Genomic DNA, 14312 nt, shown 5'->3' on the forward strand with positions numbered 1-14312 from the left:
TGCCATGTACACCGGCACACCCGAAAGTTCCACGATCTCCAGCTCTCCAGTCCAGCTCACCCTACATGAGACTCTGGTTAGAAAAAGGAAGTACTTATCCTCGCATCCGCGTACACAGTGTTTTAACGCCCACATAGCTAGACTAATCTCGTTAGAGATGATGCCCTACCGGTTAGTTGAAAGCGAAGCTTTCAAAGCCCTGATGGAGTACGCTGAACCACGATACGAGCTACCCAGTCGACACTTTTTTTCCAGAAAAGCCATCCCAGCCCTGCACCAGCATGTTAAACAGCGCATCGTCCATGCACTCAGGCAATCTGTGAGTACAAAGGTGCACCTGACTACAGATGCATGGACCAGTAGGCATGGCCAGGGACGTTATGTGTCCATCACGGCACACTGGGTGAATGTGGTGGATGCAGGGTCCACAGGTGACATCAATTTAGGGACAGTTGTGCCTAGCCCACGGTCTAGGAAACAGTTGGCTGTAGGCGTTCGCACCCCCTCCTCCTCCTCCTCCTCGTCCTCCTGCAGAAGCTACAGCTCTTCCACAGAACGCAGTCTGCCAACCACTCCATCGGCAGATGACACTGTTGCACACCAGTTGTCCCATTATGGGCCAGCTACTGCCAAGCGTCAGCAGGCTGTATTGGCTATGAAGTGCTTGGGCGACAACAGACACACCGCGGAAGTTCTGTCCGAGTTCTTGCAACAAGAAACACAGTCGTGGCTGGGCACAGTAGATCTTGAGGCAGGCAAGGTAGTGAGTGATAACGGAAGGAATTTCATGGCTGCCATCTCCCTTTCCCAACTGAAACACATTCCTTGCCTGGCTCACACCTTAAACCTGGTGGTGCAGTGCTTATTGAAAACTTATCCTGGGTTCTCCGACCTGCTCCTCAAAGTGCGTGCACTTTGCTCACATATCCGACGTTCGCCTGTACACGCCAGCCGTATGCAGACCTATCAGCGGTCTTTGAACCTTCCCCAGCATCGCCTAATCATAGACATTGCAACAAGGTGGAACTCAACACTGCACATGCTTCAGAGACTGTGCGAACAGAGGCGTGCTGTTATTTATTTGTGGGAGGATACACGGGCAGGCAGTAGGATGGCAGACATGGAGTTGTCAGGTGTGCAGTGGTCTAAGATACAAGACATGTGTCAAGTCCTTCAGTGTTTTGAGGAATGCACACGGCTGGTTAGTGCAGACAACGCCGTAATAAGCATGAGCATCCCCCTAATGCGTCTGCTGATGCAAAGTTTGACGCACATAAAGGAGCAGGCGTCTGCACCAGAGGAAGAGGAAAGCCTTGATGACAGTCAGCCATTGTCTGGTCAGGGCAGTGTACAGGACGAGGTAGCGGGCGAAGAGGAGGTGGAGGACGAGGAGGATGATGGGGATGAGTATATTTTTAATGCCGAACCTTTCCCGGGGGCACAGGAAATTGGTTGCGTGTCACGGCCGGGTTCTGGTTTTTTGAGGGACACAAGTGACGTAGATTTGCCTGCAACTGCCCCTCAACCAATCACAACCGGAGATTTTACAACTGGAACTTTGGCCCACATGGCGGATTATGCCTTACGTATCCTAAAAAGGGACACACGCATTACGAAAATGATGAACGATGACGATTACTGGTTGGCCTGCCTCCTTGATCCACGCTATAAAGGCAAATTGCAAAATATTATGCCACATGAGAACTTGGAACTAATATTAGCAACCAAACAATCAACTCTTGTTGACCGTTTGCTTCAGGCATTCCCAGCACACAGCGCACGTGATCGTTTTCACACGAGCTCCAGGGGGCAGCAGACTAGGAGTGTTAGGGGTGCACACATCAGAAGTGGCGTTGGACAGAGGGGTTTTCTGACCAGGTTGTGGAGTGATTTTGCTATGACCGCAGACAGGACAGGTACTGCTGCATCAATTGAAAGTGACAGGAGACAACATTTGTCCAGTATGGTTACTAACTATTTTTCATCCCTTATCGATGTTCTCCCTCAACCGTCATTCCCATTTGATTACTGGGCCTCCAAATTAGACACCTGGCCAGAATTGGCAGAATATGCATTGCAGGAGCTTGCTTGCCCGGCAGCAAGTGTCCTATCAGAAAGAGTATTCAGTGCTGCAGGTTCAATATTAACCGAAAAAAGGACTCGTCTGGCTACCCAAAATGTTGACGATCTAACATTCATTAAAATGAACCACAACTGGATTTCGAAATCTTTTGCCCCACCTTGCCCGGCCGACACCTAGCTTTCCTATGAAAGGCTCTTGCCTGTGAATTACTTTTCTAATGTCTAATTTGCTGCAGCTGATTGTACAGCATACGACATGTTTACACCTCCCTAAATGGCCAAACTCCCCACACGGGGTCGTGGTATCGCGACTTGACGCAAGCACCCGTGAGACTGCTGTTTGTCTGAAGAGGTGGGTGTGCTCGCTTTTGGTTGACGGCATTGCTACTGGGTCCCTCATAGTACAATGTAGTGTCTCTGGCGGTGGTGGTGCACACCCAACGTCAGACACACCGTTGTAACATGAGGGGCCCTGGGGCGGTCCCGCCGGCCTCTAGAGAGTTCCCCCCTACCCCAGCTCAAAATGTGCTCTACCACATGCAAAATTATGTCGCACAGCTCCACCAATCTTTAGTCTATTCGCTGACATCATTCAATGTCTGGCACTGACAATACAAATTTGTAGACATCTACGATGCAACTTAAAGTAGTCTGTGTCTGTGTCCTATATTGGCACCATTAAATAGTTACTGCCAAATTACTATGTCAGAAACTCAGCAGATGAGCCCACCCCTGTACCTAAGTATGCCACCTTTTTTTTTGTTTTGGTTGTTTTGCGAGACATTAACATCTATTTATATTTTGGGAGTACTGGGACAGACACTCCTTGCACTACTCCTCCACTCACCACCAAGCTGCCCGTGTATCCATGTAACCGCTGTAAAACTGCCATGAGCCTATTGTTTGTTATTTTAGGCCTTTGAAGCCTGTCTGCGGTCCCTCCTTCCACTAGTCCTCCACTGACCAGACCACTGCTGCCCGTGTACCCCTGGAACCAATTATAAAGTGCCTACAGCCAGCCCATTTTTTTATGTTAGGCCTTTGAAGCCTGTCTGCGGTCCCTCCTTCCACTAGTCCTCCACTGGCCAGACCACTGCTGCCCGTGTACCCCTGGAACCAATTATAAAGTGCCTACAGCCAGCCCATTTTTTTATGTTAGGCCTTTGAAGCCTGTCTGTGGTCCCTCCTTCCACTAGTCCTCCACTGACCAGACCACTGCTGCCCGTGTACCCCTGGAACCAATTATAAAGTGCCTACAGCCAGCCCATTTTCTTATGTTAGGCCTTTGAAGCCTGTCTGCGGTCCCTACTTTAAATACTCCTCCACTGACCACCAAGCTGCCTGCCCGTGTATCCATGTAACCGCTGTAAAACTGCCATGAGCCTATTGTTTGTTATTTTAGGCCTTTGAAGCCTGTCTGCGGTCCCTCCTTCCACTAGTCCTCCACTGACCAGACCACTGCTGCCCGTGTACCCCTGGAACCAATTATAAAGTGCCTACAGCCAGCCCATTTTTTTATGTTAGGCCTTTGAAGCCTGTCTGCGGTCCCTCCTTCCACTAGTCCTCCACTGGCCAGACCACTGCTGCCCGTGTACCCCTGGAACCAATTATAAAGTGCCTACAGCCAGCCCATTTTCTTATGTTAGGCCTTTGAAGCCTGTCTGCGGTCCCTACTTTAAATACTCCTCCACTGACCACCAAGCTGCCTGCCCGTGTATCCATGTAACCGCTGTAAAACCGCCATGAGCCTATTGTTTGTTATGTTAGGCCTTTGAAGCCTGTCTGCGGTCCCTACTTTAAATACTCCTCCACTGACCACCAAGCTGCCTGCCCGTGTATCCATGTAACCGCTGTAAAACTGCCATGAGCCTATTGTTTGTTATTTTAGGCCTTTGAAGCCTGTCTGCGGTCCCTCCTTCCACTAGTCCTCCACTGACCAGACCACTGCTGCCCGTGTACCCCTGGAACCAATTATAAAGTGCCTACAGCCAGCCCATTTTTTTATGTTAGGCCTTTGAAGCCTGTCTGCGGTCCCTCCTTCCACTAGTCCTCCACTGACCAGACCACTGCTGCCCGTGTACCCCTGGAACCAATTATAAAGTGCCTACAGCCAGCCCATTTTCTTATGTTAGGCCTTTGAAGCCTGTCTGCGGTCCCTACTTTAAATACTCCTCCACTGACCACCAAGCTGCCTGCCCGTGTATCCATGTAACCGCTGTAAAACTGCCATGAGCCTATTGTTTGTTATTTTAGGCCTTTGAAGCCTGTCTGCGGTCCCTCCTTCCACTAGTCCTCCACTGACCAGACCACTGCTGCCCGTGTACCCCTGGAACCAATTATAAAGTGCCTACAGCCAGCCCATTTTTTTATGTTAGGCCTTTGAAGCCTGTCTGCGGTCCCTCCTTCCACTAGTCCTCCACTGACCAGACCACTGCTGCCCGTGTACCCCTGGAACCAATTATAAAGTGCCTACAGCCAGCCCATTTTCTTATGTTAGGCCTTTGAAGCCTGTCTGCGGTCCCTACTTTAAATACTCCTCCACTGACCACCAAGCTGCCTGCCCGTGTATCCATGTAACCGCTGTAAAACTGCCATGAGCCTATTGTTTGTTATTTTAGGCCTTTGAAGCCTGTCTGCGGTCCCTCCTTCCACTAGTCCTCCACTGGCCAGACCACTGCTGCCCGTGTACCCCTGGAACCAATTATAAAGTGCCTACAGCCAGCCCATTTTTTTATGTTAGGCCTTTGAAGCCTGTCTGCGGTCCCTCCTTCCACTAGTCCTCCACTGACCAGACCACTGCTGCCCGTGTACCCCTGGAACCAATTATAAAGTGCCTACAGCCAGCCCATTTTCTTATGTTAGGCCTTTGAAGCCTGTCTGCGGTCCCTCCTTCCACTAGTCCTCCACTGGCCAGACCACTGCTGCCCGTGTACCCCTGGAACCAATTATAAAGTGCCTACAGCCAGCCCATTTTCTTATGTTAGGCCTTTGAAGCCTGTCTGCGGTCCCTACTTTAAATACTCCTCCACTGACCACCAAGCTGCCTGCCCGTGTATCCATGTAACCGCTGTAAAACTGCCATGAGCCTATTGTTTGTTATGTTAGGCCTTTGATAGCCTGTCTGCGGTCCCTACTTTAAATACTCCTCCACTCACCACCAAGCTGCCTGCCCGTCTATCCATGTAACCGCTGTAAAACTGCAATGAGCCTATTGTTTGTTATTTTAGGCCTTTGATAGCCTGTCTGCGGCCCCTACTTGCAATACTCCTCCACTGACCACAATGCTGCCTGGAGTGCCTGCCTGTGTATCCATGTAACCGATGTAAAACTGCCATGACTGCCTACTGTTTGTTATTTTAGGCCTTTGATAGCCTGTCTGCAGCCCCTACTTGCAATACTCCTCCACTGACCACACCAATGCTGCCCGTGTACCCCTGGAACCTATTTAAAAGTTCATAGAGCCTAGTTATATATTTTATTTACTATTAATAAGGCCATGATGGACTACGCTGTACCACGCTACAAGCTAACCAGTCGACACTTCTTTTGCGAGAAAAGCCATCCCAACCCTCCACCAGCATGTAGAAGACCGCATTGTCCATGCACTCTGGCAATCTGTGAGTACAAAGGTGCACCTGACAACAGACGCATGGACCTGTAGGCATGGCCACGGAAGATTACGTGTCCATTACGGCGCAATGGGTTAATGTGGTGGACGCATGGTCCACAGGGGACAGCCTACTAAGTCTGTCTGCAGTCCCTAATTCAAATTGTCCTCCACTGTCTAAATCGGAGCTTCCACCTTCTGGCTTTCGGCCTATAGTATCAGAAATTAAACTGCATTTGGCCTTCAACTTTGGTTAGGGCCTACTAACGGCTTCTGCCCCTCCCTGGTGTTGCCCTCAACTAAATAAAGCTGAGCTTCAACCTTCCGGCTCTCATTAAGTGGTTTTAAAAAAAAAAAATGGTGGTTAGGGCCTACTAACGGCTTCTGCCCCTCCCTGGTGTTGCCCTCAACTAAATAAAGCTGAGCTTCAACCTTCTGCTCCAAATTACCATTTTAAAAAATGCAATAGGCTTTTCCGGCCTACTAAAGGTGTCTGTCTGTGTGCCCCTGCCTGGTGTTGCCCTCAACTAAATAAAGCTGAGCTTCAACCTTCTGCTCCAAATTACCATTTTAAAAAATGCAATAGGCTTTTCCGGCCTACTAAAGGTGTCTGTCTGTGTGCCCCTGCCTGGTGTTGTCCTCAACTAAATAAAGCTGAGCTTCAACCTTCCGGCTCTCATTAAGTGGTTTTAAAAAAAAAAAATGGTGGTTAGGGCCTACTAACGGCTTCTGCCCCTCCCTGGTGTTGCCCTCAACTAAATAAAGCTGAGCTTCAACCTTCTGCTCCAAATTACCATTTTAAAAAATGCAATAGGCTTTTCCGGCCTACTAAAGGTGTCTGTCTGTGTGCCCCTGCCTGGTGTTGTCCTCAACTAAATAAAGCTGAGCTTCAACCTTCCGGCTCTCATTAAGTGGTTTTAAAAAAAAAAAAGGGTGGTTAGGGCCTACTAACGGCTTCTGCCCCTCCCTGGTGTTGCCCTAAACTAAATAAAGCTGAGCTTCAACCTTCTGCTCCAAATTACCATTTTAAAAAATGCAATAGGCTTTTCCGGCCTACTAAAGGTGTCTGTCTGTGTGCCCCTGCCTGGTGTTGTCCTCAACTAAATAAAGCTGAGCTTCAACCTTCCGGCTCTCATTAAGTGGTTTTAAAAAAAAAAAATGGTGGTTAGGGCCTACTAACGGCTTCTGCCCCTCCCTGGTGTTGCCCTCAACTAAATAAAGCTGAGCTTCAACCTTCTGCTCCAAATTACCATTTTAAAAAATGCAATAGGCTTTTCCGGCCTACTAAAGGTGTCTGTCTGTGTGCCCCTGCCTGGTGTTGTCCTCAACTAAATAAAGCTGAGCTTCAACCTTCTGCTCCAAATTACCATTTTAAAAAATGCAATAGGCTTTTCCGGCCTACTAAAGGTGTCTGTCTGTGTGCCCCTGCCTGGTGTTGTCCTCAACTAAATAAAGCTGAGCTTCAACCTTCCGGCTCTCATTAAGTGGTTTTAAAAAAAAAAAATGGTGGTTAGGGCCTACTAACGGCTTCTGCCCCTCCCTGGTGTTGCCCTCAACTAAATAAAGCTGAGCTTCAACCTTCTGCTCCAAATTACCATTTTAAAAAATGCAATAGGCTTTTCCGGCCTACTAAAGGTGTCTGTCTGTGTGCCCCTGCCTGGTGTTGCCCTCAACTAAATAAAGCTGAGCTTCAACCTTCTGCTCCAAATTACCATTTTAAAAAATGCAATAGGCTTTTCCGGCCTACTAAAGGTGTCTGTCTGTGTGCCCCTGCCTGGTGTTGTCCTCAACTAAATAAAGCTGAGCTTCAACCTTCCGGCTCTCATTAAGTGGTTTTAAAAAAAAAAAATGGTGGTTAGGGCCTACTAACGGCTTCTGCCCCTCCCTGGTGTTGCCCTCAACTAAATAAAGCTGAGCTTCAACCTTCTGCTCCAAATTACCATTTTAAAAAATGCAATAGGCTTTTCCGGCCTACTAAAGGTGTCTGTCTGTGTGCCCCTGCCTGGTGTTGTCCTCAACTAAATAAAGCTGAGCTTCAACCTTCCGGCTCTCATTAAGTGGTTTTAAAAAAAAAAAAGGGTGGTTAGGGCCTACTAACGGCTTCTGCCCCTCCCTGGTGTTGCCCTAAACTAAATAAAGCTGAGCTTCAACCTTCTGCTCCAAATTACCATTTTAAAAAATGCAATAGGCTTTTCCGGCCTACTAAAGGTGTCTGTCTGTGTGCCCCTGCCTGGTGTTGTCCTCAACTAAATAAAGCTGAGCTTCAACCTTCCGGCTCTCATTAAGTGGTTTTAAAAAAAAAAAATGGTGGTTAGGGCCTACTAACGGCTTCTGCCCCTCCCTGGTGTTGCCCTCAACTAAATAAAGCTGAGCTTCAACCTTCTGCTCCAAATTACCATTTTAAAAAATGCAATAGGCTTTTCCGGCCTACTAAAGGTGTCTGTCTGTGTGCCCCTGCCTGGTGTTGTCCTCAACTAAATAAAGCTGAGCTTCAACCTTCTGCTCCAAATTACCATTTTAAAAAATGCAATAGGCTTTTCCGGCCTACTAAAGGTGTCTGTCTGTGTGCCCCTGCCTGGTGTTGTCCTCAACTAAATAAAGCTGAGCTTCAACCTTCCGGCTCTCATTAAGTGGTTTTAAAAAAAAAAAATGGTGGTTAGGGCCTACTAACGGCTTCTGCCCCTCCCTGGTGTTGCCCTCAACTAAATAAAGCTGAGCTTCAACCTTCTGCTCCAAATTACCATTTTAAAAAATGCAATAGGCTTTTCCGGCCTACTAAAGGTGTCTGTCTGTGTGCCCCTGCCTGGTGTTGTCCTCAACTAAATAAAGCTGAGCTTCAACCTTCTGCTCCAAATTACCATTTTAAAAAATGCAATAGGCTTTTCCGGCCTACTAAAGGTGTCTGTCTGTGTGCCCCTGCCTGGTGTTGTCCTCAACTAAATAAAGCTGAGCTTCAACCTTCCGGCTCTCATTAAGTGGTTTTAAAAAAAAAAAATGGTGGTTAGGGCCTACTAACGGCTTCTGCCCCTCCCTGGTGTTGCCCTCAACTAAATAAAGCTGAGCTTCAACCTTCTGCTCCAAATTACCATTTTAAAAAATGCAATAGGCTTTTCCGGCCTACTAAAGGTGTCTGTCTGTGTGCCCCTGCCTGGTGTTGCCCTCAACTAAATAAAGCTGAGCTTCAACCTTCTGCTCCAAATTACCATTTTAAAAAATGCAATAGGCTTTTCCGGCCTACTAAAGGTGTCTGTCTGTGTGCCCCTGCCTGGTGTTGTCCTCAACTAAATAAAGCTGAGCTTCAACCTTCCGGCTCTCATTAAGTGGTTTTAAAAAAAAAAAATGGTGGTTAGGGCCTACTAACGGCTTCTGCCCCTCCCTGGTGTTGCCCTCAACTAAATAAAGCTGAGCTTCAACCTTCTGCTCCAAATTACCATTTTAAAAAATGCAATAGGCTTTTCCGGCCTACTAAAGGTGTCTGTCTGTGTGCCCCTGCCTGGTGTTGTCCTCAACTAAATAAAGCTGAGCTTCAACCTTCCGGCTCTCATTAAGTGGTTTTAAAAAAAAAAAAGGGTGGTTAGGGCCTACTAACGGCTTCTGCCCCTCCCTGGTGTTGCCCTAAACTAAATAAAGCTGAGCTTCAACCTTCTGCTCCAAATTACCATTTTAAAAAATGCAATAGGCTTTTCCGGCCTACTAAAGGTGTCTGTCTGTGTGCCCCTGCCTGGTGTTGTCCTCAACTAAATAAAGCTGAGCTTCAACCTTCCGGCTCTCATTAAGTGGTTTTAAAAAAAAAAAATGGTGGTTAGGGCCTACTAACGGCTTCTGCCCCTCCCTGGTGTTGCCCTCAACTAAATAAAGCTGAGCTTCAACCTTCTGCTCCAAATTACCATTTTAAAAAATGCAATAGGCTTTTCCGGCCTACTAAAGGTGTCTGTCTGTGTGCCCCTGCCTGGTGTTGTCCTCAACTAAATAAAGCTGAGCTTCAACCTTCTGCTCCAAATTACCATTTTAAAAAATGCAATAGGCTTTTCCGGCCTACTAAAGGTGTCTGTCTGTGTGCCCCTGCCTGGTGTTGTCCTCAACTAAATAAAGCTGAGCTTCAACCTTCCGGCTCTCATTAAGTGGTTTTAAAAAAAAAAAAATGGTGGTTAGGGCCTACTAACGGCTTCTGCCCCTCCCTGGTGTTGCCCTCAACTAAATAAAGCTGAGCTTCAACCTTCTGCTCCAAATTACCATTTTAAAAAATGCAATAGGCTTTTCCGGCCTACTAAAGGTGTCTGTCTGTGTGCCCCTGCCTGGTGTTGTCCTCAACTAAATAAAGCTGAGCTTCAACCTTCTGCTCCAAATTACCATTTTAAAAAATGCAATAGGCTTTTCCGGCCTACTAAAGGTGTCTGTCTGTGTGCCCCTGCCTGGTGTTGTCCTCAACTAAATAAAGCTGAGCTTCAACCTTCCGGCTCTCATTAAGTGGTTTTAAAAAAAAAAAATGGTGGTTAGGGCCTACTAACGGCTTCTGCCCCTCCCTGGTGTTGCCCTCAACTAAATAAAGCTGAGCTTCAACCTTCTGCTCCAAATTACCATTTTAAAAAATGCAATAGGCTTTTCCGGCCTACTAAAGGTGTCTGTCTGTGTGCCCCTGCCTGGTGTTGTCCTCAACTAAATAAAGCTGAGCTTCAACCTTCTGCTCCAAATTACCATTTTAAAAAATGCAATAGGCTTTTCCGGCCTACTAAAGGTGTCTGTCTGTGTGCCCCTGCCTGGTGTTGTCCTCAACTAAATAAAGCTGAGCTTCAACCTTCCGGCTCTCATTAAGTGGTTTTAAAAAAAAAAAATGGTGGTTAGGGCCTACTAACGGCTTCTGCCCCTCCCTGGTGTTGCCCTCAACTAAATAAAGCTGAGCTTCAACCTTCTGCTCCAAATTACCATTTTAAAAAATGCAATAGGCTTTTCCGGCCTACTAAAGGTGTCTGTCTGTGTGCCCCTGCCTGGTGTTGTCCTCAACTAAATAAAGCTGAGCTTCAACCTTCTGCTCCAAATTACCATTTTAAAAAATGCAATAGGCTTTTCCGGCCTACTAAAGGTGTCTGTCTGTGTGCCCCTGCCTGGTGTTGTCCTCAACTAAATAAAGCTGAGCTTCAACCTTCCGGCTCTCATTAAGTGGTTTTAAAAAAAAAAATGGTGGTTAGGGCCTACTAACAGCTTCTGCCCCTCCCTGGTGTTGCCCTCAACTAAATAAAGCTGAGCTTCAACCTTCTGCTCCAAATTACCATTTTAAAAAATGCAATAGGCTTTTCCAGCCTACTAAAGGTGTCTGTCTGTGTGCCCCTGCCTGGTGTTGTCCTCAACTAAATAAAGCTGAGCTTCAACCTTCCGGCTCTCATTAAGTGGTTTTAAAAAAAAAAAAGGGTGGTTAGGGCCTACTAACGGCTTCTGCCCCTCCCTGGTGTTGCCCTTAACTAAATAAAGCTGAGCTTCAACCTTCTGCTCCAAATTACCATTTTAAAAAATGCAATAGGCTTTTCCGGCCTACTAAAGGTGTCTGCCCCTCCCTGGTGTTGTCCTCAACTGAACAAAGCTGAGCTTCCACATTCTGGCTTTCGCCCTATACTATCAGATATTAAACTGCATTTGGCCTACTAGTGTGGTTAGGCCCTTGAAACAGTGTCTGCTGCTCTTGGGTTTGCTACTCCACTGAACAAAGCAATGCCGCCTGTTTAGTCCTGTTACCAATTTTGAACTGCATGTAGCCTACTTTATTCTTTGGCCCTATATCTGTTTCCTCCTCATACTGCCCATTGCCCAGCCACTGCTAAATGAGTCTGCTGGTACATTGACCTAGACCACTACATTCCCCTTGTACTCTACACAGCCAGAATCTGACCCTGCTGAAAGTAAGGTTCCCCTTCCCGCATGTTATACCACCTTACACAGGGACAAAGAGGAAGGTGCAGATGAAAGTGCAGGTTCCTTCATCAGGTGGGGGGGCATACTCGTTGGCGACGTCACTGGCACAGGGCCCCTCAGAGTACGCAAAAGTGTCGCTGCTGGTGGGAGGCGCCCCCGCCATGCAAACACACCGCCGTACTTTGAGGGGCCCTGTGCCAGTGGCAATGCGAACGAGTGGGCCCCCCCCTGCTTGCTCAGGATCACAGCACTTGCAACTTTTAAATACTTACCTTTCCCTGCAACACCGCCGTGACGTAGTCCGCATTTCCTGGGCCCACGAAAAACTTGAGCCAGCCCTACTCCCCCCACAACTTTCCCCCAATTCCCTATGCCCAACTATTATTATACAGTTAATTAAGATTGGCAAGCTTCAGAAACAAGAATGGATGTTTTTGGCATTAAAATGGGCACTGTAGGTGTTTTCCTGGCCTCCACTCACTGCCGACTATGCTTCCCCATTGACTTGCATTGGGTTTCGTGTTTCGGTCGATCCCCGACTTTTAGCGATAATCGGCCGACTGCACTCGACTCGACTCTGGACAAAATCGGGTTTTCCAAAACCCTACTTGATCTTAAAAAAATGAAAGTCGCTCAACCCTACTCCAGAGCGTCCTCTGTTAGGGGTATCTGCCAGTACCCCTTGCTCAAGTCTAACGTGGTCACAAATTGGGCACTTGCTAGATGAACCAATAGATCATCAATCCTGGGCATGGGGTAAGCATCACTCTTGGTGGCATAATTTAATCGTCTGTAATCAACGCAGAATCGTGTTGTACCATCCTTCTTGGGGACCAGGACGACAGGAGAGGCCCAAGAACTGAGATGGCTGAACAACTCCCAGTCATTTCAACTCCTCCAGTTCGTTCTTTATCATGCCTTGAACAGCCTCTGGAACCCAGTAGGCAGCCTGCTGGATGGGGCGTTGTCCGGGGGTTTCCACATGGTGGCCGGTGAGAGTAGTCTTCCCCTGCTTTGAGGAGAAAGCAGCATCCATCGGCCTTTGTACGGTGAAAATATATCGTCCTTATGTATATCCGATAAATGGGAGCCATGGGGCACTTGTTCCAATGATCCTCCTGCTTGGGTGACCAGGAGTAGATCGGGGAGATACTTGTCGGTGGCGGTATCAATAGGGGGTGGCAGACGGCTAGAACAGGCAGAGATCAGGTGTGGTATTCTTTCAGCATGTTAATGTGGACGGTTTTCTGTCGTCGACCACTGGAGTCCAGGGCAATAACGTAATTAGTGTCATAAATTTTCTTGACAACCTGATAAGGGCCTTCCCACACTGCTTGAAGCTTGTTGGCAGGGGAAGCAGTAATCATGAGCACTTGTTTTCCTTCCATAAATTCCCAGGTCCTGGCATTACGGTCATACCAGGTTTTTGTCTGGACTGGGCAATTCGCTGATGTTCTTTAGCCAAGGTAGCTAGCTGGGTGAGACGGTCTCTGAACTCTAGAACATAGGGAGTGATGGGCATTCCAGTGTCTGAGATATCTCCATCCAAATGTTCTTTCAGAAGAGTGAGAGGCCCACGGACTTTCCGGCTAAACAGTAGTTCGAAGGGAGAGAACCCTGTGGACTCTTGGGGAACCTCCCAATAGGCGAAGAGGAGATGTGGCAGGTATTTTTCCCAGTCTTTTTCAATGGCAACAAGGAGGATATCTGCAGGAAGACCTCCCATAACTCCAATCCAACACAGTTTTTCTCCACAACCATAATCCAAATGCACAGAAGCTCGCTGTATATATTTGCGGGCACCTCCCGCCAGGACAATGGGAATTCCCGGACCCTGGTGAATTGTCTCAGGTCGAACCACATGGGGGTCAGCGATAGTCAGGAATGCCCTCGTGTCTCTAAATCCTGACACTTTGTATCCATCAATTAAGACATCCTGCAGGTGGTGTTGCCGTTGCTCTGGGTAGCTAAAGGACAAAGGCCGGAGTCTGTACACTACAGGAGGGGTATCCATGGTGCCGTGGTCGGTGGTCCACTCTGGTGGGGGTGGTGGTAGCTCTTCTTCAGGCGGGATGGAGTGTACAGGATGCACTGGACGAGGTGGGGCTCCCTCCGAATCCTTGAGAGACAGCCAGACTGCAAATGTCCAGGTTGCCCACACCCATAACATCTCCTCTCTGTGATGCCCCGAGGTCGTGGTCGGAACTGTTGGAGCCCAGGATTGTGAGGCATGATTGTCATCGGCTTGCGACTAGGTGGAAGGGCAGATATAATCGGAGGGGGACGGGGCGCGGGAGCAGGCCGTGGTTCATTGTCCAGAAGCCTCCTCCATTGCAGTCGGATAGTAAGGGCTTCATCGGCCGGGGCTGCAACTCTATCCACGGTACACAGCGTGCGCTTCCGAACCCATTCTCCTACCTCTGCGGGGCACTTTGCAAGAAATTGTTCTATAAGGAACACCTGTATAACATCTTCCAAAGTAAAGGCGGTTTCTGCTTCCAGCCATCTCCGACATGCCTGGGACATCTTATGTGCATACATTCTAAACGATCCCCCCGTGGTGCTTGGGAGGTCTCGGAACTTGGCCCTATATGAGTCTGGGATGATAGCATTTTAATCCAGGATAGTCCGCTTTACAATGTTATAATCCCGATTCCGCTGTGAGTCAATGTTTCGGTAAGCCTCTGCCATGCTTCCGTTCAGGAGTCCCACTAACAAA

The sequence above is a fragment of the Ranitomeya variabilis genome, chromosome 1, assembly GCF_051348905.1.
Source record: "Ranitomeya variabilis isolate aRanVar5 chromosome 1, aRanVar5.hap1, whole genome shotgun sequence".
NCBI classification, from domain to species: Eukaryota; Metazoa; Chordata; class Amphibia; order Anura; family Dendrobatidae; genus Ranitomeya; species Ranitomeya variabilis.